The sequence below is a fragment of the Furipterus horrens genome, unplaced genomic scaffold (genome assembly GCF_987537825.1).
Source record: "Furipterus horrens unplaced genomic scaffold, mFurHor1.1.pri manual_scaffold_2, whole genome shotgun sequence".
Lineage (NCBI taxonomy): Eukaryota > Metazoa > Chordata > Mammalia > Chiroptera > Furipteridae > Furipterus > Furipterus horrens.
Window position 1 is genome coordinate 29,126,673 of NW_028327172.1, and position 25,159 is coordinate 29,151,831.

A 25,159-nucleotide genomic window follows, 5' to 3' on the forward strand; every position below is an offset into this window, starting at 1 on the left:
TCAGTTGTAATATTGATCATAGGACTGGGAATAAGAATATTGATCTCCGAGGAGAATATAACCTCCAAATGCAGAAAGAAATGTTGATCTCTCTAATCTCACCAGAGAAACCTTCTCTGACACTCCTTAATGTGTAGCTCTAGAAGAAATTAATCTCCAGTCTTAGTACCAGGTAAAATATACTGCTGAGAAACAAGACAGTTTATATATCATATCTGTAGGCAATTCTGAAACTTATTTTAATTTTTTTTCTTTGACCACTAGGTAATTGAGTCAAATATATGACCTATTTCTAGCAAAGATGTAGGATCCTATGGCATATGTTTTGGGAACCACTCCTCTTTATCTCTTACTCCAATTTTTCTGCCACCTTAATTTTCTTTGTCTCACATTAATGTTATCCAGCAGTATTATATATGTGTGTACACTGACATTCTGGAACAGGTTGGATGTCACCAATGTACAGAACAGTTCGATAATTTTTGAATTTATGAACTGAACATGAACTAAATAGAACTCTAGGTGTGAGACCTGGGTATTATGTTTCACCTTTAAATTCCAAATACCTTTCACCTGTGATCACTCTTCAGCTGTGTCTTTCACAGTTCAGTGAAGCATCCAGGAGTCATTGCAAGTGACCTGCGAATTTATATCTCCATAAATAATAATTCACAACCAAGGTCCATCTCCAGTGCTTACCCCAAGCAGAGAGGAGCCTAGCATGGGTTAAATCAACCAGCCAGGAGAATACGTGAGCTGAACACATGGTGAAGGGTTTTGAGGTTTAGAAAAGCAAGTTCCTGATACAAACTGAGTCTGGCCTTTGATACCCCACTGTCAGCATGAAAAAAGATCTCCGTATTTACCCAAGTGAAAAGAAAGGGGTGCTTTCAATTACTTCACCTCTGTAGCCATACACAATGAAACAGGAGGAAAAGTCGCACAATAATAGAGAGAAAAACAAGTGTAAGCTCCTCAGGGAAGTCAGAGAAGGCTGCAGAAAGCATGTAAAAAGTCATTTGCAGCTCTGATTGGAAGTGAAAAGAGAAGAAATGGGAAGCGAAGTACCACAAATTAAAACGAAAGTTGCAATTCCTGGGTGCTCTTGGGTCTTTGTTACTGGACCATCCCCCAGTGCTGCTCTTATTGTGTCACTTCAAACCTAATGAGCGGGGTTTGGGAAGAACCGAGGTCTGTACATGAAACTATTTATCATTGTTACACTCTTATTCAATATTTGATTGAGTACTTGTTTTGAAAGCTTAGGACTAAAACACGGAAGTCAGTCATTGTAGGTATCATCCCTGTATTTAGAAAAAAATGAGAAAATACACGGCCTCATGGATACACCGCCCAGGATCTCCCTGTGCCCAGCCATGGTCAACCCCACCTTGTTCTTCCACATCACTGCCAATGGCGGGCCCTTGGGCCATGTCTCCTTCAACTGTTTGCAGGCCAAGTTCCAAAGACAGCAGAAAACTTTCCTGCTCTGAGCAATGGGGAGAAAGAATGTGATTATAAAGCTTCCTGTTTTCACAGAATTACTCCGGGATTTATGCACCAGGGTGGTGACTTCACACGCCACGTGGCACAGGCAGCAAGTCCATCTACAGGGAGAAATTTGAGGATGAGAATTTCATCGTGAAGCACACAGGTCCTGGCATCTTGTCCATGACAAGTGCCGGACCCAACACAAACAGTCCCCAGATTTTCATCTGCACTGCCCAGGCTGAGTTACTGGATGGCAAGCATGTGGTTTTCTGCCAGGTGAAAGACGGCATGGGTGTTGTGACAGCCATGGAGAGCTATGGGTCCAGGAATGGCAAGAGCAGGGAGACGATCACCATGGCTCACCATGGACAACTCTAATGAATTTGATTTGTGTTTTATCTTAACCACCAGGCCAGTCCTTCTGTAGCTCAGGAGAGCACCCCTTCACCCCTCTCTGCTTGGAATGCTCTATAATCTTCGTGCTTTCGCTGAAGTTCATTGGGTTCCATATTTTCCTTGCCCTTTCCAAGTCTAGCTGGATTGCAGAGTTAAGGTTATGATTATGAAATAAAAACTAAACAACAACAAATGCAGACATGTTTGCCCTAAGGAATAGTGAGTTGTTAACAATATTATTTGACTGACTACTTCATTTGTCTTTAGGAAGACTTAAAGCTAGAATTTCAATTCTTATTTCATTTGTTGGGACTGGAATTTTAGTTTGGTTGTTGCTTGTTTTCTGCCTGTGAGACAAATCTTCTGATGCTGGACAGTTAGGCAAATGTCTTATTTTTCTATCCATTACCTACATCACAGGGTTGTACTGACAATTAAGTGGTATGCCATGAGAAAAGTGCGTTGGGTAGTGCCTGGAACATGGAAAATGCTCCTCAAATGGTGGCTCCTATTATTCTTGTTCAGAGAGCCCTTATACCCAAACTTCTTGAGCTGGACTAACAAATAAGCACGTGTTTGATATCATAATATCATTCTACACCATTCCTGAATACATAATTACAGAAAAGCTAATTAAAACAAGGAACTACAATGCCCGTAATACTGGCAAATATTTAAACATTCGCTAGTACTCAGTATTAGTGGAAGGTACTTTTAATAATTATAGGCAGGGATGTTTATTAAAATCCTTGGGGGATAATTTGGCAATATATGTCAAAATATTAAATGCACATACAACTGGACCCAGGAATTCTACATATGGAAATACAGCTGAAGAAATAATTACTTATACAAATTATAAAACAGCATATACAAAGTATATGAATTATTTTAAAATTATCTATAGTGTGCACAAATGTAACCATAATATTAACAGACTAAAAAGTAAAAATTATATGACAATCAATATATTCAGAAAAATATCTGATAAACCATCTACAGATGGTTTTTTAAGAAACTCTTAGCAAAATAGGAATAAAAAGAAATTTCCTCAATCTGATAAAAAGTATCTGTAAAAACCATAACTAATATCATAATTAATGGTGAAAAGACTGAAATTTTCTAAGACTAGAAATAGGAGAAGAATGTCCTCCAACATTGTATTCAATATTGTATTGGAAGACTTAGACAAGAAGAAGACATAAATTGTATTACATCCAGTTGACATTAATGTTTACACAGAAAACCTTATGGAGCATACAAAAAAGTTACCAGAATAAGTGAATTCATCAATGTCACTGGATACAAGGTATATATACAAAAATTAATTTTATTGTTCTCTACTAGCAAAACCCAGAAATTGACATAAAAATAGCATCAAAGTTATAAAATACTTAGGGATAAATTTAGCAAAATATATAAAAAGCTATGTACACTGAAACTGCAAAATACTACTGAGAGAAATGAAAGAAATCTAAATAGATGAAGAAACTCTATGCTCATGGACCAGAATATTCAACATCAGTAAATTGTTACTGGTAGATAGTCTGCCCAGAGCAGAAGGGGAGCTTCACCATCAGCCAATATCGCAGCAGAAGGAGGTTCTTACACTGAGTGTGTGAAAGTTTTTAGCAAGGTAACTGGAAAGAGAAAAAAGCCCTTTTTCCCCCTTCTGGTACCAAATTGGGGATCGAACCAGGGGCCAAAGAAGTCAAAATGGCCCAGGGGGAGGTGCTGGACCAAAGAGACCTGTCACTCTAACCTTGAAAAAGAAGGGATTGGTTGGGGTGTGGACCCACCCAAAGCATGCGAAAGTTTGGGAAGTTGACTGGTCATTTTGAGAAAGCAGCTGGTCTACTCCACACCCAAGCTAATATAATCCCAGGAAAACAAAGAAAGGCTCGCTCTCTCTAGTTCACTCTCACTTGCTCATGGTATGGATTTGGCTTATTCTCTCCATGGGCCATGCGGGCTTAGCAGCCCTGTGGCTCATGGCCTCCAGGAAGGAGTCTCTCACTCATTCTCTTGGCCACATGGTGATGCATTCTCCAGTGTGTTCACACACTCTCTCCTGGGAGCAGGGGACCTTGTGGCCCATGGCTGTGTGGACTCTGCAGGGAGGCTCTGGGAGGAAGCCTAAAATGAACAGCAGCTGGAACAAGTTACACTACCTGGATGGGGAACATGGACCACTTATCAGCCACCTGCAGGCTTCAAAGGACTGTACTTTAAAATTGAACAGGAACTGTGGACAATACCCTTTGTCTTGGTTTTACAAGAAGATGAGCTTTGAGACAGGAGTCTGCCATTCTCCCAGATTGTGCAGAAGTAAAAAAAAACTTTTTTTTTTACCCTAGCACCTGCCTCATGAGTTTGGCTTTTGTGGCGACAGGCTGTCAAACCTCCACATTTTTGTTCAGTTACAAGTAAGATATGTTTTCTTCGATGGACCTACATTATTTTAATTAAAATCTCAGTATGCTTATTTTTGTAAAAATCGATAAGCTAAATCTAAAATTTATATACAAACGGGAAAGACATAGAGTAACAAAAATAAGTTTGAAAAAGGATAAAGTTGAGACATTTTCACTACCTAATTTCAAGACTCAATACTAAGTTACAGTAATAAAAAAACTGTAGTATTAATGTAAAGGTAGAATATACACAGGTGAAACAAGGTAGTCTAGAAATAGACTCCCTTCTATATTCTTTATTGATTTTTAATAAAATTACCCAAGCAATTCTAAATATAAGCTTTTCAACTAATTTTCCTGGAAAATTTGAATAACCATACACACAAAAAAATTAACCTTCATCCTTAACTCCTAAAACATACAACAATTAATTTGAATTGGATAATAAACCTAAATGTAAGGATTACAGATATTAAACTTGTAGAAGAATATATAGAAGAAAACCTTGTGATCATGGCTTGAACAAAATATCTTATCTAGGCTACAAAAAAACAATAAATAAAAAGTAATAAATTAGGTCTGCTTAAAATTTTAAAAAATGTTCTTCAAGAAATATTGTGATGCAGATTAAAAAACAAGCCACTGACTGAGTAAAACTTGCAAAACATGTATCTACCTGACAAAGGAATTGTATTCAGAATATATAAAGAGTCCTTATTGATAACAATAATAAAAACAATCCAATTAAAAATGGGCAACAATTTTTAAGTAAACTTTTCACCAAGAAAACATATGAATGGCAAGTAAGCATATAAGATGATGCTCAAGGACATTAGTCATTAGAGAAACAGCTAAAATTAAAAAGATTGACAATGCCTCCTGGCAAAGATGTATACCAACTATACCCTCATATACAGCTTGATGGAAAATAACTTGGCACTTTTCTTTTGGCACACATTTGCCATATAAATCAGCAATTCCACTCTAAGTGTTTGCCCAAGAGATATGAAAACACATATCCACACAAAGATCTGTGCTTGAATGCTCACCGTGGCTTTATTTAGCATAGCCAAAATATCGGGCAGCATCTAAATGTACATCATATAATGAGTAAGTAAACAAACTGTGGTATATCCATACAATAGAATGATATTTGGTGATTAAAAAATGAACTCAAAATAAAAGTAAAAGAAATGAACTGTTAATGCATACAACAACTTGGATGAACTTCAAGGGTATTTTGCTGGTTGAAAAAGGCCAGCCAGAGAAGATTATAAAGTTATATGATTTCATTTATTTGAATTACTAGAAAAGGTAAAACCAATAGAAATAAAAAGCAGATGTGTGATTTCTAAAGGCTGACATAAGAGATGGAGCTTGATTGCAAAGAGATATAAGAGGAAATTTTATGGTAATGGAAATAGAATTGTGTTGGTAGCTATATTAGCTATGCATATTTATCAAAACTCATCAGAATGCATGCTTAAAATTGGTGGATTTTATTATATGTAAATTATACCTCAATAAAACTGATTTAAAATAAAATAAATCAAAATATTTTAATTATGGAAAGATAGCCAAGATACCAGGTTAAATATCAAATCATTATGGAACAATAAGTATAAAATGATCTTCATATTTAAAAAATTTCTATGCATATATATGTGCCTTTCTAGAATTATGAACAAGTAACAGATATTTACTTCAGGGCAAAGAAGTAGTGTCTGAGGGTTGGGAAGGGAACCTTTAAATATTTTCATCTCATTCTCTTCTGTAATCACTCAATTGTTTTTTTTTTTCATCATGAACATGCATTACTTTAATAATAAAAGTATAACTAAATGAAAAATGAATGATAAATGATTATTTTTAATAGTAGGATGATATTTTTTAGATTAAAAATCAGGACATAAGGGACTAAGTGGAGGGTGTAATGATTTTTCCAATAGAAATATTTATTAATCATAAATATTAATTACATTATAGTCATGAAAATGAATTATGATTTCTACATTTTAGAAACTTTCTGGAAACAGCTGTTAGATGTTGCAAAAGTCTGCATTTACCATAAGAATGGCTATTAATTTCTGGCTTAATGTACTAGTAACCTATTAATTTTTGCATAAAGACAAACTCAGAAACAAAAAGAAAACAAAACACTTGTACTATAATTCTGATGACAACTGATAGCACTCTGATGTGAGAAGTTCTAATTACCTCATTCAAGATGTTGCTTCTAAATCAGAATGTCCAAGAAAATAGTCCATGATCATGTAAGTCTTTGAAATATGGTGAACTAAATCCAACAAGAGATTTTAGAGTCTTACATAAATTAACATGTGTTTTCTGTTTTCAAAGGGCATAAGCCTATGACTGCATTACCTGGGTGATTATCTGTACGTATAGGCCTTACTTAATCCTGTCTGCAGCGCTGCCTCCTGAGACTCAACGGTTTCGCTGAACTAAGTGGCTGGGTTGGTAAAGAATGGGGTGGTCTGTGGGCTTCACTTTAAAACTGGTTTCTCTTCTCTATCCTAATGGCTTGGACTGAAAGGGCCCAGAATTCTGAGAGGGGGGAAACCTAAAATATTTCCCTCAGCTCAAACTAAGTATAGCGAGCAAAAGGGTTTTGGACAGGTGAGATGTGCCTGGGACACCTTCCTCCAAAGTAGCCTTTTTTTTTTTTTCCTAAGGTGGGACATTGAAAAATTAATCCCTGCCTTTTGTCTTCTAGTAGTTATGGATTGAATGGTGTCTTTTAACCCTTTTTCCAAATCTGTTGCCCCCAGGACACAACAAGGATGCCAGCCTGTTAAACCAAGCATGCCGTTGTCCGAGGACAGCCAACTGATCTGGAGTCTGCACTATCCTTCCCTATGTGGGAAGGCCACCCTCTCCTCCACACCCCCACTCTTATTAAGGATTTCTGGACCCAAGGGTAGGTAGGACGATGACCATGTCCAGCTTGAAGCAGCTAGAGGAGCTTGAGATTTTTACTTATTGTCCTTTATAAGATTATATAGGGTCTTAATATCTGAGAGGGAGGGATTGTTATTTTTTATTATTAAAATAATTAATTAATCGTTTATTTATTAAAAAGAAGAAGAAGAAGAATATATGAAAGGGTGAAGCAGGAGAGCTTGTATGTACGAACAACGGGCATGAATCTGGGGTGGTAGAATTGCTGGGGGAGGGGGGTGCTGGGTGGAGGGTGGCAAAGGGGAAAAATTGGAACTATTGTAACAATATAATCAATAAAATATACTTTAAAAAAAAGAGATTTTAAAGTCTTTAACAGACCAATAGACACAAAAATTTTCAAAAGACTATAAGAATTACAGAGCTTCCCATATTGTTTTTTGAGCTCTGAAACTCTCATTGGCCAATAACTTGAAGAAAGTGAGAAATTTGAAAACTATATTTTAATAAACACTGCTCTAAATAAAGGTCTTGAACATTGAAAACATCAAAGCTTTAAAACAACGGTTATTGACATTTTCCAGGCAGGATGCTATTCTTTTCTCTGCTCTCCAAAAATACCATGGCCATAGGTCACATATAGTACTTACCACTTTGTAAGCATGATAGACTGGAAAGAGTGTGGACTTGGTCATCAAATAAATCTGTTGGGTTTTGTTTCTTGTTTCCATCACATAGAAGGGCCTCTTTGAGCCTCCATTTCTTCATTTCTAAAAGAGGAATGGAATGCTGGCAACGCGAACATAAAATTCTGTATTTAAAGCATCATTGTGCCTGGATGTGGCTGGTTTTTATAAATCCTGGTTTTCTTACTTTGCAGCTCATCACTTCAGCAGATGGGAGCCTCTTTGAGGTAGACACCAGGTCTCCCTCATTGGGGTCTTTAATATAGTAGTTGGAATATAGTTAGAGCCAAATATATGTTAACTGGTTTGATGTAATCAACTTTAAGGGTCAGGTAAAAGACATATGACAGCACCCACTTCTGCTTTCTCTCCTTTTTTCTGTATCTAGGTTCTTCTCTTTTTTTCCTGTTTCTGTCTCTTTTTTATTTTCTTCCATTTCTTTCTCATTCTGCTACCAATTTTTCTCTCCAGCTTTTTTTTTTTTAACTCATCTCTGTTGAATAATCTTTCCCACTTTTTTAAGAGCAGATAAAAATCTATGGTTTATTGTGTGTGTGTGTAAAATAAACACATCTAAATAGTTTTTCAGTTTGTTTGATTTAATTTTGTGTATTTTCTGTGTGACCCTTAACAAACTTGAAACACCTGGAAAATAGTGTCTCGTGGTGGAACAAAAGACCCATACTCTGATTATAAAATGCTAACATTAAATTAGCTGCGCTGGTATTTTCCTTATGATGGCTGGCAATTTTGGCAAGGAGGCAATACAAAGAGTGTGCCTAGAAGATAGGGATCTTGTTAAAGTGAGAAAATCTGAATTCTGTTATTTTTGAAACTGTTTTTCCCGTTTTACCAGAAAAGTAGTTTTGCAGACCTCGAAGAGAGGAGAGGTTCAAATAATTTCAAAGGGAATTGCCATCTCCATGGTCTCTTGTCTGATGGCCATGACTCTAGACGATTAGGAACTCAATGGGAAATTCATTAGTTTGGGATCATAGCCCAATTCCCAGAAATATTTTATTTTCACCTTCACACCTTTGGAGAAAATTCTGCTTTTAGGTGCCTGGGTTGTGGGTCTGAGTAAAACTGTCATATCTTAATTATATTTGAAGCTACCCTCTTGACTTCTATTTCAGCTGTGACATTAGCCTTCACACTTGGATTGGCTTGAATTCTCCTGGCTTGAGAGTGAGAATTTCATATGTTTTCTTTTCATCTGCAGACATCTGTATTCTGTTTAACTCAGGATTGTAAAACTCACGGAGCAGGAAAGGCTCGAGCACATTGTGATCACTATGGGACTTGCTCCTTTCAGGCCAAAAGCTACAAAAAATCCTTTTACTGGTGCTTAAAAAAAAAAAAAATCTCATAATAAAGACCAAGGATAACATCAAATTATTACAATTAAGCTTTTGAAATATAAATGTTTTAGTCAACATTCTTTGGTTTGTTCAAACCAGCTGTATAAACTGAATGATTTAGAAGGAAATATATATGTAGTTTGTAGTAATGTCTAACTTCCTTTGGTTTCAAAGAAACACAAGCATATTACTGTTTACAAACTTATGTACTTACTGATATTTTTTGTGTGACTGAGTTAGAATTATAGCCCCACAACCTGTACAGAGTTTTAAAATGTATTACTTCACATAATTCTCATTGTAATTCTATCAGGGAGGGACGAGGTACTATAAATAAAATATATAGGAGTCATAGATTAAATGACTTGCTACGATTACATATTAGTGGATGAGTTAGGAATAGGATACAGATTTTTTTTGGTACTTTCTTAACTCTTATGTCTACAACTTCATGCTACCTTTTATAAATATGGTCACCAACTTGAGGAAATAAAAGCTTAACTAAAAAGGAAACAAGAAAAATGAAATAATATAAAAAAATCTAAAAAAATCACAGAACTTTGTTAGCTCATTAATGAGGTTTTGTTGTCATTTCATTAAACTACACTTGAGTTTCTGATTTTTGTCCAATAATTTTGTCATTAAATTGGGTATTTGAAATTTTACTAATTCATGCCTTACAGAAATAGTTATAAAAACTATCTTAGACTGCATTGGAAAATGGTCATAGTATGTTAAAACATAAACAGGATGTACTCTTCTTCTTCAAGCTGATCACCCTCCAGCTGGATCTGTCTGTTGAATTCTGATGATAAACTAGTGAGTGACCAGGAAACACCATACTGAAACATCATGTTTCTCAATTATCAACTGAGGACTATAGGGATGTACCAGCGTCTACCTTGGAAACAGAAGACTCTAGAAAACATGAGTATCACCTTAAATGTTTAAATGAGTATCCTGTGCAAGAGAACATAAAGTTAGTCACATATTCTCTATTCGTAAAATGCTGATTAACAATATTTTTAGTATTTTCAGAAAAAGACAGAAAATAAAGATTTATATATACAAATCTATATTGCTTTATAAAATTATTCTCTATAGTAAATATCTTACACTTTGTAAAGGTCTTGAATTATTCAATGTTCATTGGAAGTTTTAACTTTTTTTTTTAGCCATTCAAACATTTACTCTATTTTTCCACAACTAAATTTCATTTTCATGGAAAGATAATGCCAGAAATAAAGGATGCGTTCTTCTATAAATAATCTGTAGTCCAAAAGAAGAAAAACATAAGTGAATGCTGGAGTAAATAATTGGTGATTTCTTGGAAAGTGGCCTATGCATAATGTCATACTAAATATTTGGGTTGTCTTCATATTTCTTGATGAACCAACAATGCTGCTTGCAGTGGATTCTGAAATTCAGCTGCCTCTTGCCATCCTAAAAGGGAATTCTTTCCTATGGTAACTTCTTTGCTAAAGGGATCTGGAAGGTAAGTACTGAGATTGAAAACTGGAACATTTGTAGATTTCCAGTGAAGATAAACAACTCAGGGGCGATGTGCATGAGGGATTTTGTGTTTGTACCTAAGAAACACAAAAGTGACTGGGTAAGAATTACCTGGGAAAGAATAAGGCAGAAATTAAGGGCATGATGAAGATGTGATGATGTTCAAGGATTGTTAAAATTTCTGGTCCTCCACAGGTAATTGCTAAATACATATTAAATTTTAAAATATATAAATGATAAATGAATGAACTATGCCTTCTGAAACTTGAAAAGGAAACCCTAAAGAAGAAAACTTTAAAGAAAAGCATGAAGGCAAATTTAAAGAAAAAGGACCAGGGGAATGTTACTGTCGAGAGTTTAGTAGCTAAGCTACTACATGGTGTTGCTGCCTCAGTATCCTTTTGTTTCCCCAATAGGCCTGCAGGGGCCTTAAACTCCTATTAGCCCCCTCATGCAAGTGCATGGTCTAGGTCAGCTATTTTCATCTCAAGGCACACATAAACTAATCACTAAAATTCTGCAGCACACCAAAAAAAAAATTTTTTTTTGTTGATCCAATAAAAATATAGATATAATTTTGATTCATTCACACTGGAAAACTATCACTGTGTTGGCTGTTGTTGTTGTTTTTTATTTGACAATTGAAGGGAAAAGAGGTCAGAGCACCCGGCTAAATAAGTCAGGCACTGCATGTTTTAAAAATGTTTGTGGCACACCTATTGAAAATCGCTGCTCTGGGTGGCAAGGACAGTCATATGCAAAATGAAATCCTTGATATGACTCCCCAACAGCCCTGTGCTTAAAGTCTCATCTCCCATGGTCTTTCCTTTGTGTGCTTTAATAAGCAATGCCCTGTGGAGCTATCAAAACCGTGCTTTTTTTGGTTTGAATTGACCAATCTGGCCTTTGCCTGGGAACTCCAAAGCATTCCACCTAAGAACCCTACTGTATCCTAGGTCCTACCTCTTCCTCTCCCTGCCTTCTGCTCAGACCTCCCTGTGTGGCCCTTTGTCGCATGTCCTGTACTTTCTCCAAGGCCTGTGAGCAATGAGCTTCTCTGGTGATCTTGAACCGGGGCTCACCATTCAGCATCCTGTGCTCCACTTGACCAACATTAATTTAACAGTCACAACAGCGGCATTATTTAGTCCCTTATAGGGTTTTACAGCTTTGGGAATAATTTAAAAATTCTTAGGGTAGCATGTTTCTAGGCCAGAGGTGGTAGTTGTGAACACAGTGGAACATTGTCTGTAGGGAGAGGATCCTGTGGATATGGCAGATCAAAACTATGAGCCTGGGTGGAAAGTATGCAAAAACCACCTGCCAAGTGGCTCAGTTGGTTGGAGCATGGTCCTGTATAACAAAAGGTTGTGGGCTCAATTCCTGGTCAGGGCACATACCTAGGTTGTTGGTTCAATCTCCTTTCAGGGCACATACGGGAGGCAACCGATTAATGCTTCTCTCTCACAATCATGCTTTCTCTCCCTCTCTCTCTCTCTCTCTCATCAATAAACATATCCTCAAGTGAGGATTAAATAATAATAATAATTTATAAAGTAAGGAAAAGCTTAGAAAGCATGGACAAATGTCAGTTATTTATCTACCATGAACAATTACTTTCTTAATTTCTAGTCCATCCAAGTCTTATTTCAACCTTTCTTTTAAGCTTAACATCCAATAGGTTTCTCTCGATGAACTCTATTTACCTTAGTAATATGTTCTTTCTCCAAACTGCATGAAAATGTAAATGCTATTTCTTCGGCATGGATGCACTTTTCACCCTTTTTCTACCACCTGGAAAACTCTTACTCATTCTTTAAGACACAGTTCAAATGGTGTCTTCAATGTGACTTTCATTCCTATTCCAGACCCTACAACAGAAATAAGTTTTTTCTCCAATTTAGTTCCTGCTATGATATCACTACCCTAATCATGTTATATATTGGTTACTCATCATTATATAGTCATATTCTTTGCTATTAGATTAAGAATTATTTGAGAGCCATTGTGGCATATTAATATTTGAATCTCTAGCCTTTATCATAATAGCTGGCATATAATGTCTGATAAATAAATGAATGGGTAGTTCAGAGGATGGATGATGAACATGTACCTTTGTATCACTCTGTGCACTCTCTAGTCACTCATTAACCCATTCAATCATACTTGCATTTATTCTGCCAAAAATATTATTGAACTCCTCCTATGTTATTTTCCAGTAGTGTTATTTATATCAGTAGACCAAAATATTTTCTAGAAGTATTCTTTACACCATTCGGTTGAGAGAATTGATTTTTCAAACATTCAATATCCAGTGACCTCCTCCAGACCACCGTGGACATGGTGAGCCATTCAGTCTCCCCACCCACAGTAACTAATAGCTTTCGCCCATGCTCCCTTTACCCTGGTGACTATTGTTGCTGCACAGCTTAGTAGCTGAGTTCTCTAGGGAACCTATTTCCAGATTTGATTTGTGCCCGAGTGAAACCCCTGTAGCCATTTTGAGGTAAGGTCAGTAGTTCTATGAGGGTTTCTGCTCTTCGACACTGCAGAGGGCCAGCTTATGAGCAACGTGGCAAAATGAATCTAATAGAAGCTAATGAAGCCAGCACACATTTCCCTGGCAGCCACCTTAGCTTCAGTTCCCCATCTATTTGAACTAAGATTCCTCCTGCTAGCCTAATGTAGTTCAAAGGAGAGGGTACTGCCTCCCAGGCGTGAAAGAATGGAGGCAGAGTGAATAAGTACAAAGCACTCAGTGAAACAATTTCATACCAATACAGACACATCCTAATCAAACATCACAATGACCCTCTGCAATAGAGATTATGATCCCCTTTTTACAGAAAAACAAAATGAGGTAATGAAATACTGAGTAATTTAAGTTAGACCCACAGCTAGTAAGCAATAGAGTCATGTTTCAAGGCCAGACCTAGTTGATTCCAAGACACAAGCATCACTGGTGTTTTCTGTTCAACATACTAGAAAAGCTGATTTCAATTCAATATGAAACAAGACTGTATAAAAATTAGAGCTATCAAATGAATATGTCTTCAAAATTTAGTGAACTCACTAAGCAAAATTCATCCAGAGGTCAAAAGACTGTGAGAGAAGAAAACTGGAAAATAAATTATTATCTTTGTTATAATGCTGGCTTATAGATTCTTGTCTTTGTCTAACTATATTATTATTTACCAATTGTAGACAGACAGATGAACACACACACAGAAGGTCCTCATGGAAATGAGGTAACAAGTTTTAAACTATGTATACCCAAAATATAAGTGTGCATAATAATTACACCACTACTGTTAACAGATAATATTTATAGGACTTGTAAATTATACCAGGAGATGTCTTAATATATTCCAACACTATCTCATTTAAAGGGTATAATAATATTACTTATCTTACAGGGATATAATAAGGATTAAATTAATCTGTGTAAACTGCTTAGAACAGTGTGTTGACTCATAGTAAGTGCTAAATAAACATAAATAATTTTTATTTTACTATTATTCCTCAGAGCAAGAAACAATAATGGGACAATGGCAAGCTACCTGTACTGGAGACTATAAATTCAGTAAGGAACCATGGAAAGAGAATGAGAAGAAAAAGGACAGTGAGCAAGGTGTCTTTCTATTTATTAAAATGTGGGTAGAGGCAACTGGTATTTTTACAGGACTCTGTGTTATAATCCAGAGTAAATAATTTAGGCAAGAGTCTTAATCTTACAAAGCTTCAATTTTTTCATCCTTAAAAAAGGAACAATTATAGCACTTACTTCATAGTATTAATTTTGGAAACTATATAATATAACACACCCAAAACACTAAGTGTGGTACTTGGAAAGTAGACACCTTTAAAATTTTTTCCAAGAATTTAAAATAGCTGAGATTCACAAGTTGGCATAAAATATCTTCAGGATTTTTCTTTCTGTTCTGCCTCCTTTCCCTCATGCAGATCACTCCACTGAATCGTATATGATTCATCAGAAAATATCAAAGATGTATATAGTTACAAAATAAAATTTTATGATTATACTAAAACTATCATTCAATAAAGAATTATTGAGCATTTATTATGTTACAAGAGTAAGGTGAAAGAAACAGGAATATGTGAAATAGCATAGCATGGGAAAGGCATAGTATGATATAGTGGTCAAAAACTGGCTTGGAATTCCACATGTACCATGTACTATTTATGTGATTTCAGGACAGTGTTTTAACACTCTAGGCCTCAGTTTTCTCTTCCATAAAATGGGGATGATAGTATTCACCACATACGGTACTCGTGAGAATTAGATAAAATAGTCCATGATAAGTGTGGGCACCTAATAAGCATTAAATATATGTTAACCATTACATATATTTATATATAAATGAGAAAATTTCAAACTATATATTAAGATACATTGTCTGACAATTCTTATGTGCATTTATGATAACAAAAGAAAACATTTAAAATTAAAATTGACATGAGAATTCTGTGATTCATGATCACACACACACATACACATACTGCAGCTCTTAAGAAATATATAATTTTGATAGACATACATCACTTGCACATAAGTGACAACAAAAACCAATAATCATAAGACAATGTGAATAATCATATATTGAAATTTGTGAGATCTCAACTCTAAAAATGGCTGAGTGCAATATGCAGTTTACAGTTAGTAGATGTAGCCCACAGTAAGTCAGCTCTGTAAGAACCAAGACCACATATCTCCCATTCTATACTTAACCTACAGTCCCTCAAGAGTGCTGATCACAGAATCTTGTTCAATATGTAATAACTGAATTAATAAAAGTGATGGTTATAATGTCTATTGTAGCACCATGAGAAAGGTTTATAATGCTCTATTCAAGAGAAAAGCACAATACCACATTCTACTACAGATTATAAAATACATTTATTATCCATATAAACTCAGACTAAAAGGAGTTAAAAGAAACAGTTTATTTGTTAATACTGTCACATGTTCTGTTTTGACTCACACAATTTAATGACATCTTAAAGAGACTTCCGGTCAATATGGAGGTATAGGTGGATACGCTTCACCTCCTTGCTCAACTATAAAAAGGATCACAACTAACCTCAAAACAAAAAAAAAACAAAAAACAAACAAATAAACAAAAAAAAAAAAAAACCTCAGAGCTGCCAGAAAATCTAACTGTATAAAAGTCTGACAATCAAGGATTTAAAGAAGCCAATTTCATTCAGATTGGTAGGAGGGGCAGAGATGGGGAACTGGGGCAGGGAGGATGCGTTGTGGCAGTGACACAGAGGTGGTGGCAGTGAGGGGTGGCAGCATCTGCCAGCGGATCAGGTGGTCCACATTCATGTGAGTTTGATAAAAATTAGGAGGGATATCTGGAGAGCAAGGAATCTCAGCCCCAGGCCAGACTGTGCAGCCCATGGTTCCAGCACTGGGAAAATAATGCCTCATATCTTCTGGCTGTAAAAAACCAGTGGGTGTTGGGGCAGTGGAAGTAACCACTGCTCTCTCAGAAAAGTCTGTTAAAAGGGCCTATATGGTCCTAGAATGTACACTAAACCACTCACTCTGAAAACCACCACTAAGCCAACAGCTAAAGGGGTGCCAGATTCATGCAGTAAGTAGGCGAAGTGACTGGAAGTGGAGGGAGTGCTGAGCAAACCTCCAGCAGCCAGACCACAGCATTGTCTCCTCTCTGACCCTTCCCCAACACACACAGAGTCATAAAGCAGTGAAGTGGGGTGCCCTGCCCTGGAAATTACCTAAAACTTCACCAAATACAAGGTACCATGTGCACCAAAACAGGAAGTCAGAGCAGCTCTACCTAATACACAGACACAAACACAGGGAGCCTACCAAATTGAGGAGACAAAGAAATATGGCCCAAATGAGGGAGCAGAAGAAACTTCCAAAAAAAGAACTAATTGAAATGGAGAATGCCAATCTATCAGATGCAGAGTTCAAAACACTGTTGATAAGGATGTTCAGAGAACTGATTGAGTATGGCAGAAGCATAAGGGAAGAAATGAAAGCTATACTAAGTGAAATAAAGAAAAACCCACAGGGAACCAACAGTGATGAGAAGGAAGCCAGGGTTCAAACCGACAATTTTGAACATAAGGAAGAAATAAACAGTCAACCAGTATAGAATGAAGAAACAAGAATTCAAAAAAAAAAAAAATGAGGAAAGAATAACAAGACTTTGGGACATCTCCAAAAGTGCCAACATCTGAATCATAGGGATGCCAGAAGGAGAAGAAGAAGAGCAAGAAATTGAAAATGTATTTGAAAAAATAATAAAGGAAAAGTTCTCTACTTTGGTGAAGGAAATGAACATGCAAGTCCAGGCAGCATAGAGAGTCCCAAACAAGTTGGACCTAATGAGGACCACTCCAAGATACATCATAATTAAAATGCCAAAGGTTAAAGATAAAGACAGAATCTTAAAAACAGCAAGAGAAAAGCAGCGAGTGGCAAGCATAAACTTACACTGTCCCTGTGCTCACAGAAATGCTTGCACAGTGCAGAAACAAACAATACTTAATTAAATAGTCATTCCAGAATATATAATTTCAAGTGGAAAAAAGGTCTTCTGAAGTAAATGAACATGGGTTTTTGAAAGTACACAATAAAGGAAGACTCCTCTGCGAAGCAGTGCTTGAGTTTAAAGAAGAGTTAGGGGCTGACACAAGTGAATATAGTGTAAAGAATTTGAAGTTCCGTGAGGAGACTATCTCATTAGAGTGGTGGGTAAGTAATGGTAAGGGAAGGAGTGTGGCAAGGATGACAATGGAAATAAAGATAGACGGATGGGATGTAGGCCAAATTATGAAGGACCTTGAAAATACAAGGAAATAGGGATCATTAAATAATAGTAGTGAAAACAAAAGTAATAAGATATGTGTGCATATATGCAGGGTTAAGCAAAAGTAGACGTACAGTTGTGAGTATGCAAAAGGTTTATTCTTATATTATTATTTATTTATTATTGTATTATTTTCCATATGAACAACTGTAAACTGACTTTTGCCCCACCCAGTATATGCTAATACAATAAATAATATATGTAACATGAGCCATATTAAGTACAAACATAATATCCTTTCATCTAATTATCTGTGTGTTTGCAAATAAGGAAACTGAGGCTCAGAGATGCAAGACAACTTCCTGGAATATGCCAGTCGATAAGTGCTGACTTCAACTTAGGCCAGTCTGCATCTGCATAAAAGTTTTCCAGAGAAGAAGTGATGACAGATGATGATGGCTTATAGAATGCGTTACGGGAATGAGAGCCAAGGGCTGTTTCTGAATCCAAATGCAAAGAAATCTGGGCCTTAGACCAGAGTATTGGTCATGGGAACGGAGAAATAAGGTCAAAATCAGGGGGGAAACTAAAACCAAAAAACAGATGACTGGGTGGATTGAGGAATGTAGGCAAAAAGTGAGTTAACAATGGCTCTAATATATTGAATCTGGATGATTTGGAATAGGAGGTGCTATTGTCTCTGGAAGGAAATTTTGATAAAAAGCTGCTTTTCGAAGAGGCAGGTCTTAAATTAGGGGAAAGACGTCTACTGACGTTTTATACACAGATTGAGCTAGTGAGACTATAAAACTGGCTTAAAAAACAAGTAACTCAACATTCAAACTTGTCTGAAATGGGCTTTCGAATTTATGACTACATGCTAAATGTATTCAACTAATACATATGTTAAAATGCACACTGCACGTCTTACTTTTGACTAATGAGATTTCAAATCCACCCTGATCCACTCCCGTTTACAAAAGGAAATTAAAAAATTGATTGGTTACTTCCTCTGCTCCGTGTGGACACCTTGATTGGCCAGCTGCTGGTGGCTAAGCAACCAGGCGGAGAATCTTGGGAACAAGTAGCAGACTTCACCACAGCAGGAGCTGTGAGGCAAGAAGCTCTGGGATCAATTAAAATGCCAGGCTTTTCCAGGCTGGTTTCCAGCGCATCTGTGCATGATTCCACATAAATTTAGGGAATTAGAGATCAGACTAAGGTAAACATTTCTGTGCTTTGCTTAGCATTGATTTAGAATGAGAGGATGAAATATGCCACAGTCATTCAGTCTGGAGGGGGTTTACACCTTCAGCTGATTTCCCCCCCTCCATTGCTTTATTATTTTAGGTATGTTGTAACTGAAGCCTGCTTAAATCATCCATGTGTTCCTCTAAGGAGGGAAAGAGAAAAAGAAACAAAGGAAAAACCAGTTCTTAGTTTCATAGACTAAACAGTAGAATATGACTCATTCTTGCATTTATAGTTACACCTCTCAGAGAAGAAATTAATGCTCTTCCCTTTCCAGCTATTCAGTCTCCTGAGCTTGGGTTAGAAAAAAATCATTCATGTCCCCATAGAGAGGGAAAGACATTTTCTCCCTAAGAGTCTGACCTTTGTGGAACCTTCTCCCCTTTTGTTGGCTGTTTTATTGTACCTGTCTCTTGGAGTCTATAGTTCGGGCTGTTTCCCTACTACAGAAGTCTGCGCTGCACTGCCTGGGTGACAGGGAAGGGGTGAACTCCATGAAGATTTTTGTACCTGGGCTGAGAGGTAAGGGGCCAGAAGTGAGTCTTGGAGATAGCCAATAGCATGACAAAAACACTTCACAGAGATGGGGAAAAGGCAAACGAGAGACTGGAAGGCAAAGACAAGGCAAATATGAGTAAACTACTATTGTTTTAAATCCTACAGAGAAAGACAACCCTCTGACATTGCAGAGGCAGCACAGAGTCACCTTTTTATTATGAAACAACACCCCAGAAAAAGGGGAAAGCCACCAGCTTTGGCCATCAATGGGAATTAGAAGTGGGGCTTTGCAATAACTTGAGTGAACTTGACCAACTCATTATGTCCTGACCTCCACAACAGTCTTAGGTGTTGGAAAAGAAGACCTGCGAAGTTCTTTTTGGATTTATAGTTGTGAAATTCCATAAATCATGTCAAAATTTTAATATATTTGTTTATAATAAGGAAAGAAATCACACAAATTACAGATCTGTAAAAGTTTATGGGAACTACAATTTCAGAATTATTAAATCTTTCTAGTGAGTAGAACCTTTTATCATTATGAAGTGACCCATTCTGATATAATGCTATCTACCTTAAAATTTGCGTATCTTATAATAACTATGTCAGTTTTTTAAGATGGTGTTACCATGGTATATGTCTATTTTCATTCTTCTATTTTGAAGCTTTTTGAAACTTTATGTGTTCAATATTTCCCTTATGAACAGCCTATACTGGGTATTTTATAAAATCTATCTTAAAAATCTTTGTCTTTTAACTGGAGTACTTAATTCAAAATTTTAGCAAGGCAAGAAAGACAATCAACACTTATTGGGCACCTCGGCTTGGACCCATTACTGTACATCTATTTCATTTCTGAGTTCTAACCACCACTCTGTTCTACACTATGTCTATTCTACAGGTGAGGAACCTGATGCTCTGTAATGTGCCAGAGGTCACACAGAGATGAAGGACAAAACTATTTATGACAACCAAGCCCATATGCTTCTGCCCCATCACACAAAATTCTCTCACTCATAAAAAATCTTATACAGTCGGATCACTTGCCTAAACTTTTACTTCGGTTAAACAAGTTGTGCATTCTGTATGTATTTAGGCATAAGTGTAGTATAACATTAACCCATAATGACCATTTCCAGGAGAATATAAGAGCTTAAGAAAATTTTCAGTTTAACTCTCTCCTGCCACTTGCTCTCAACAAACACCGTACGAGAGACTGCAACCTCCCAACAGAGCACAGTCTATGAGGAGGCTGATGGCTGGACTCTTGAGGCTGGTGTGGCCACTCCAGGTACCTTCAGAGTAAAGTCATGCAGCTCCTGCCAAAGTACACAGTGAAATATTGTAATAAGATAGCAAGTCTCGTCGGCAGCCGTCCGTCTCGAGAGACGATGGTGTAGCTTCTTAAGAGTCTATCTGCACCGCCGAGAATGGTTGTGCAGTCCGACTCGGGAGTGACACGGTATCTGTCTCCTCCCGTGTTGAATCGACATCTTGTGATGACGCTGGAGTGTCCTGTCTAGTGAAGCTGAAGCTACAGAGCCTGGGCAGGGTGATATGGAGGGTCTGCTGTTGCCCATGCAGCAGAACCCCCCTCTCTTCGCAGCTGAAGGGTCCAAGGGAAAGACGGAGTCAATACAGCTTGGCTTCAGGTGCGCCGCAGGAGTTGCCGGTGTTGACTACAACGTCAAACCGCCTTAGGGACTCCGGCTCCGGATTTTCTGTCGGGGTTTACTCCCTTAGCCTTTCCCCTGAAGAGGTATGCCGCAAGGCAGCGGAGGTTTTTTGGAGTCAGAGTTTTCCTTCTCTGATAGCAAGTAGAGGTTTAAAAATCAAGCAACTTGTAATGCGGTACTTTAATTTTCTGTCACCCACAAGTGCCTGTAATTAATACGGCTTACATGCAGCCGGCATACTTATGGCTTCGGTTTCCTGCTCATGTATCCACTCTTCACTTTTTTTTCCTCCTATTAACAATGCTCCGAAACCTGGGAGCACTGACTGCACCTCAGTGGGAACTGCAAAAATGTGTCCAAGAATGGTTTCCAAAAAGCTGCAATGATGTCTGCCACATTACTTGAATTGATTTAAATATAATTTAGGAAATTCTTCATTAGTTTAGAAAAATTCTGCTTCTTCCCTTAAGGAATTACCTCGTATTGTAAACCTTGAATTTAGTGTGAGATAAACGATCTGATTGTACTAGCATTAATCATTGAGTTTTTAGTAACTATCCAGGGAAAGCCCGCTGTAGTTGTAGCTAATTTTTCACAAAATTAATATGCAAAAATATGTAAGAGGCAACTTCTGATTTTGTCCACATGAAAAACACTGGGGAACACAGTTTTCATTGAGTTAGATCTGACATTGTTTTTGACTAACTTTTGGCATGTGACTCCAAAAATGACCCATTTTTCTCTGTCACATCAACTTTTTAAGGTAAGGATACACGCCCTTTGTCCCAAAAATCATACAAAATGTACATATAAAGGAAGATGAAGAAAAAATTACCTGAATATACTGTTTATTTATAGTTATTTTATTCATATAAAGGCTATATGTTGTTACTGTAAGTTAAATCGTGTACAAGTAGTAAAGTTCTGCTACCAAACATACATATTAAGGTATTTTATCTTTTCAAACTACAGGCTAGGAAATGCCAAAATGACATACTTGAAAAAGTCTCCTTCAGTTGGCAAAGCTTTAACAAATTGCTTCATGAAACTCAGTTTAATGTGCAGAGATGGGAATATAATGTTCTTTCTGTCAACAAGTGGCTCATGTAGAATGTTTGGATCACCAGGTTTGAGGTCTGATCTTGGAGGCCAATTCCACTCCACCCAATGCTTCTTATGAGTTCTGTTGTCCCACATACACAGAAAACAGGGATAGCTGGTGTATCTATGTTGCGAACCAAGAAGGAAGCAGACCATTTTAGAGTCAACACAGATGATCCAATTGTGCTTGTGATATTGCAACAGATCAATGACTCTCTTGATGTCCTCATATTCTTCACGAAAACAAACTGAATGGCCAAGTGGGACTGAACTAAATAAATTGCCATTGTGGAGGAGGACATACTTCAAGCTCCCTTTGAGCTATCAATGAATAGTCACCATTCAGTTGTGTTCTAGATTGGAATTCCCAATTCCTTCATTAAACCATGGATGTTATGGCAATACACAAAGCCACCATCACTTCAAAAGTACTGTAGAAATGCACTTTCTCTTGATAGAACATAGAATGCCTTTGCTTCTTTTGCAAGCAAGATTTTCCTCATGCAGTCTTGATGCTAGGAGTTCTGAAGCCTTTTTGGATAGTCCCAAATCTCGTGCCAAATCATTCAACTCATGCTGATCAAATCCCTTATGAACTGTGTCATCTCCAATTTCAAAATCTTCATCATTGCTGTCACTTAGTTCTTCACCATACTCCTGTATTTCCAAAGAGGGTAGGTCAATGAAAACTGACACTGGGATTTCATTTGAATGAGGTACTGGGTGTATAGCTGATGGTAGACTAGGACACTCTATTTTACGGTTATTTTTCTTCTTCTATCCTGATGTTTTCACTATACAAAGTAACAGTCACTTGAATGATCTCTGGGCTCTTGCCCAACCATAGGTATACCAAATGGCAATTTATCATGCGTTCCCTTCGTCCACATCCATAAACTCTCAATATACTGCTTGCACACCTTATGGGGGGCTCACGACTTATCTTGATCACCACATCTTACTTTAAAATATGCAAAATAGGCTTGCCTGACAAATGAGCTGATGTTTGTTTTTTGGGAATGGTGAAACTGCTGCAGATATAACAAAACAAATCAGGGTTATTTAGTTAGGCACTTATGAGGAGAAATAGCAGATGCAGACATGATCTGAAGGAAAGAAGTACATATGTAAATAAAAAAATATATTCTGCTAAGTCCTTGTATACAGACAAGAACTTGGACTACACTTCAGAATACGATTCACTATATAGAGTGAAACGCAACCCCTCACCACACTGTCCCATGTGCAATTGAATAGCCTAGACAAGTATGAACCTGTCACTGGTCTCCAAGGTATTCCCCCACCCCTCCCCACTCAAGGGAGGTTTGCTCTCAGCCAATAGGAGAGCACTAGTGCTTCCCTTGATCCAGGCTCCATCCAGCCTAGAGTGGTCACGTTAAGATAAGCTGTACAGAAAAACTTGACGTGATAGAAGAAAACTAACTGAAGTTTTGAAAGCAGCATGCTGAAAAATCGAACTCAACAGGAATAATGTTAAAAATTATTCCCCTAGGTTCTAGGGTTTATTCCGTATCTAGGAGCATAAGAGTTTAAAGCTGAAATTGGAAGCCCTGCATAAAGCTAGGACACAATTAGAGAAGACTCCTTTACATAAGTGGCACTAAAAAAATAAGTCTCAGAAAAGGCAAAGAAGCTTGATTCTGACCAGAAAAAAAAAAAGTTATTTTCTACTAAATTATATATTAGTCAACTCAGCTGCCATAGCAAAAGCATAAACTGTGTGGCTTAAACAATGGAAATTTATTTTCTCCCAGTCCTGCAGATTAGAAGCCCATCAAGTTTCCAATTAATTCATTTCTTAGTAAAGATTTTCTTCCTGGCTTACAGATGATTACCTTCTTACTTTGTCTTCACATAGTCTTGGTGCATCACATGAGTAGCAAGGAGGGAGGGAAGGAGGAAGGGAGGGAGGGAGGGAAGGAGAGAGAGAAAGAGAAAGAGAGAGAGAACATTCTTTTAAAGGCACTAATCCTCTAGGATCAGGCTTCCACCTTTATAAACTTCTTTAATCCTAGTTATTTCTTAGAGATCCCATCTCCAAGTACAGCCTCATTGAGAGTTAGAGCATCAATATATGAATTCTGGGGGACAAAAATTTTGATCCATAACCAGCTATCTCAAGCTAATAAATTAATGAAAATACTTCTGTCTGAGGATAAAAATCTGAGAGGCACCTGCCAAATGCCTGTAAACAAGTTACGTGGAGATATTCCAAATACCCGGTGAACATGGGATGTTGACAGTGGTGGAGGGCAGAAAGTGGTTGAAGATGAGCTTACAATAAAAAATTAGGAATCACATGAGAATTGATATGCCATATGAAACATTCCAAAGGTATGTTTAACCTATGTATAAAATAATTAAATATAATCATTAAAAAATAGTGGTCATAATAAAAATTATAGGATATTATAAAATAAAGATTAGACCTGAAAACAAACAGAACTTCTAGAAATTGACAATATTAATATTGAAATTAAATATTGAGATTTTTTTATGAGGTATATGAACTCATAAATGGGTTTAGCAAGGTTGCAGAATACAATATCAATATACAACTATCATTAGTATTTCTGTAACAGAACCTCTGGGCTGCTCCGATTGAAACAGAACCCACAGGCCATTTAGTTAGGGGCCTGATTGCCTGTCGCCAGAATTACAACTCTCAGTACCAGAGTTTAGTGAAAAGAAAAAGAACTGTTTATTTAACAGTTAAATAGATTTAGATTATTTGCGGATTTCTGCTGTTGAGTCTTATGTTCTTTAAAATACCTCCCCTTACCAAACCAGGCCAGCCTTAGAAAAGTCAGAAACACTGTTTCCCTACTTCCTAGGCACAGTTCAGCTTTACCAGTAGCTGCCAATCACTCAGTTCTGATTGAGGAGGTCCTTTCTACGCCATGGTGCCCTCCAGCTCTCAATGCAGAACCGCCTGGAGTCTCAGCCTCCTTGTAAACTGCCTTCTTCCTGCAAACCGCATGGATCTCCTCTCCTTCTCAAAACTGCATGGCGAGAGCCTCTTAA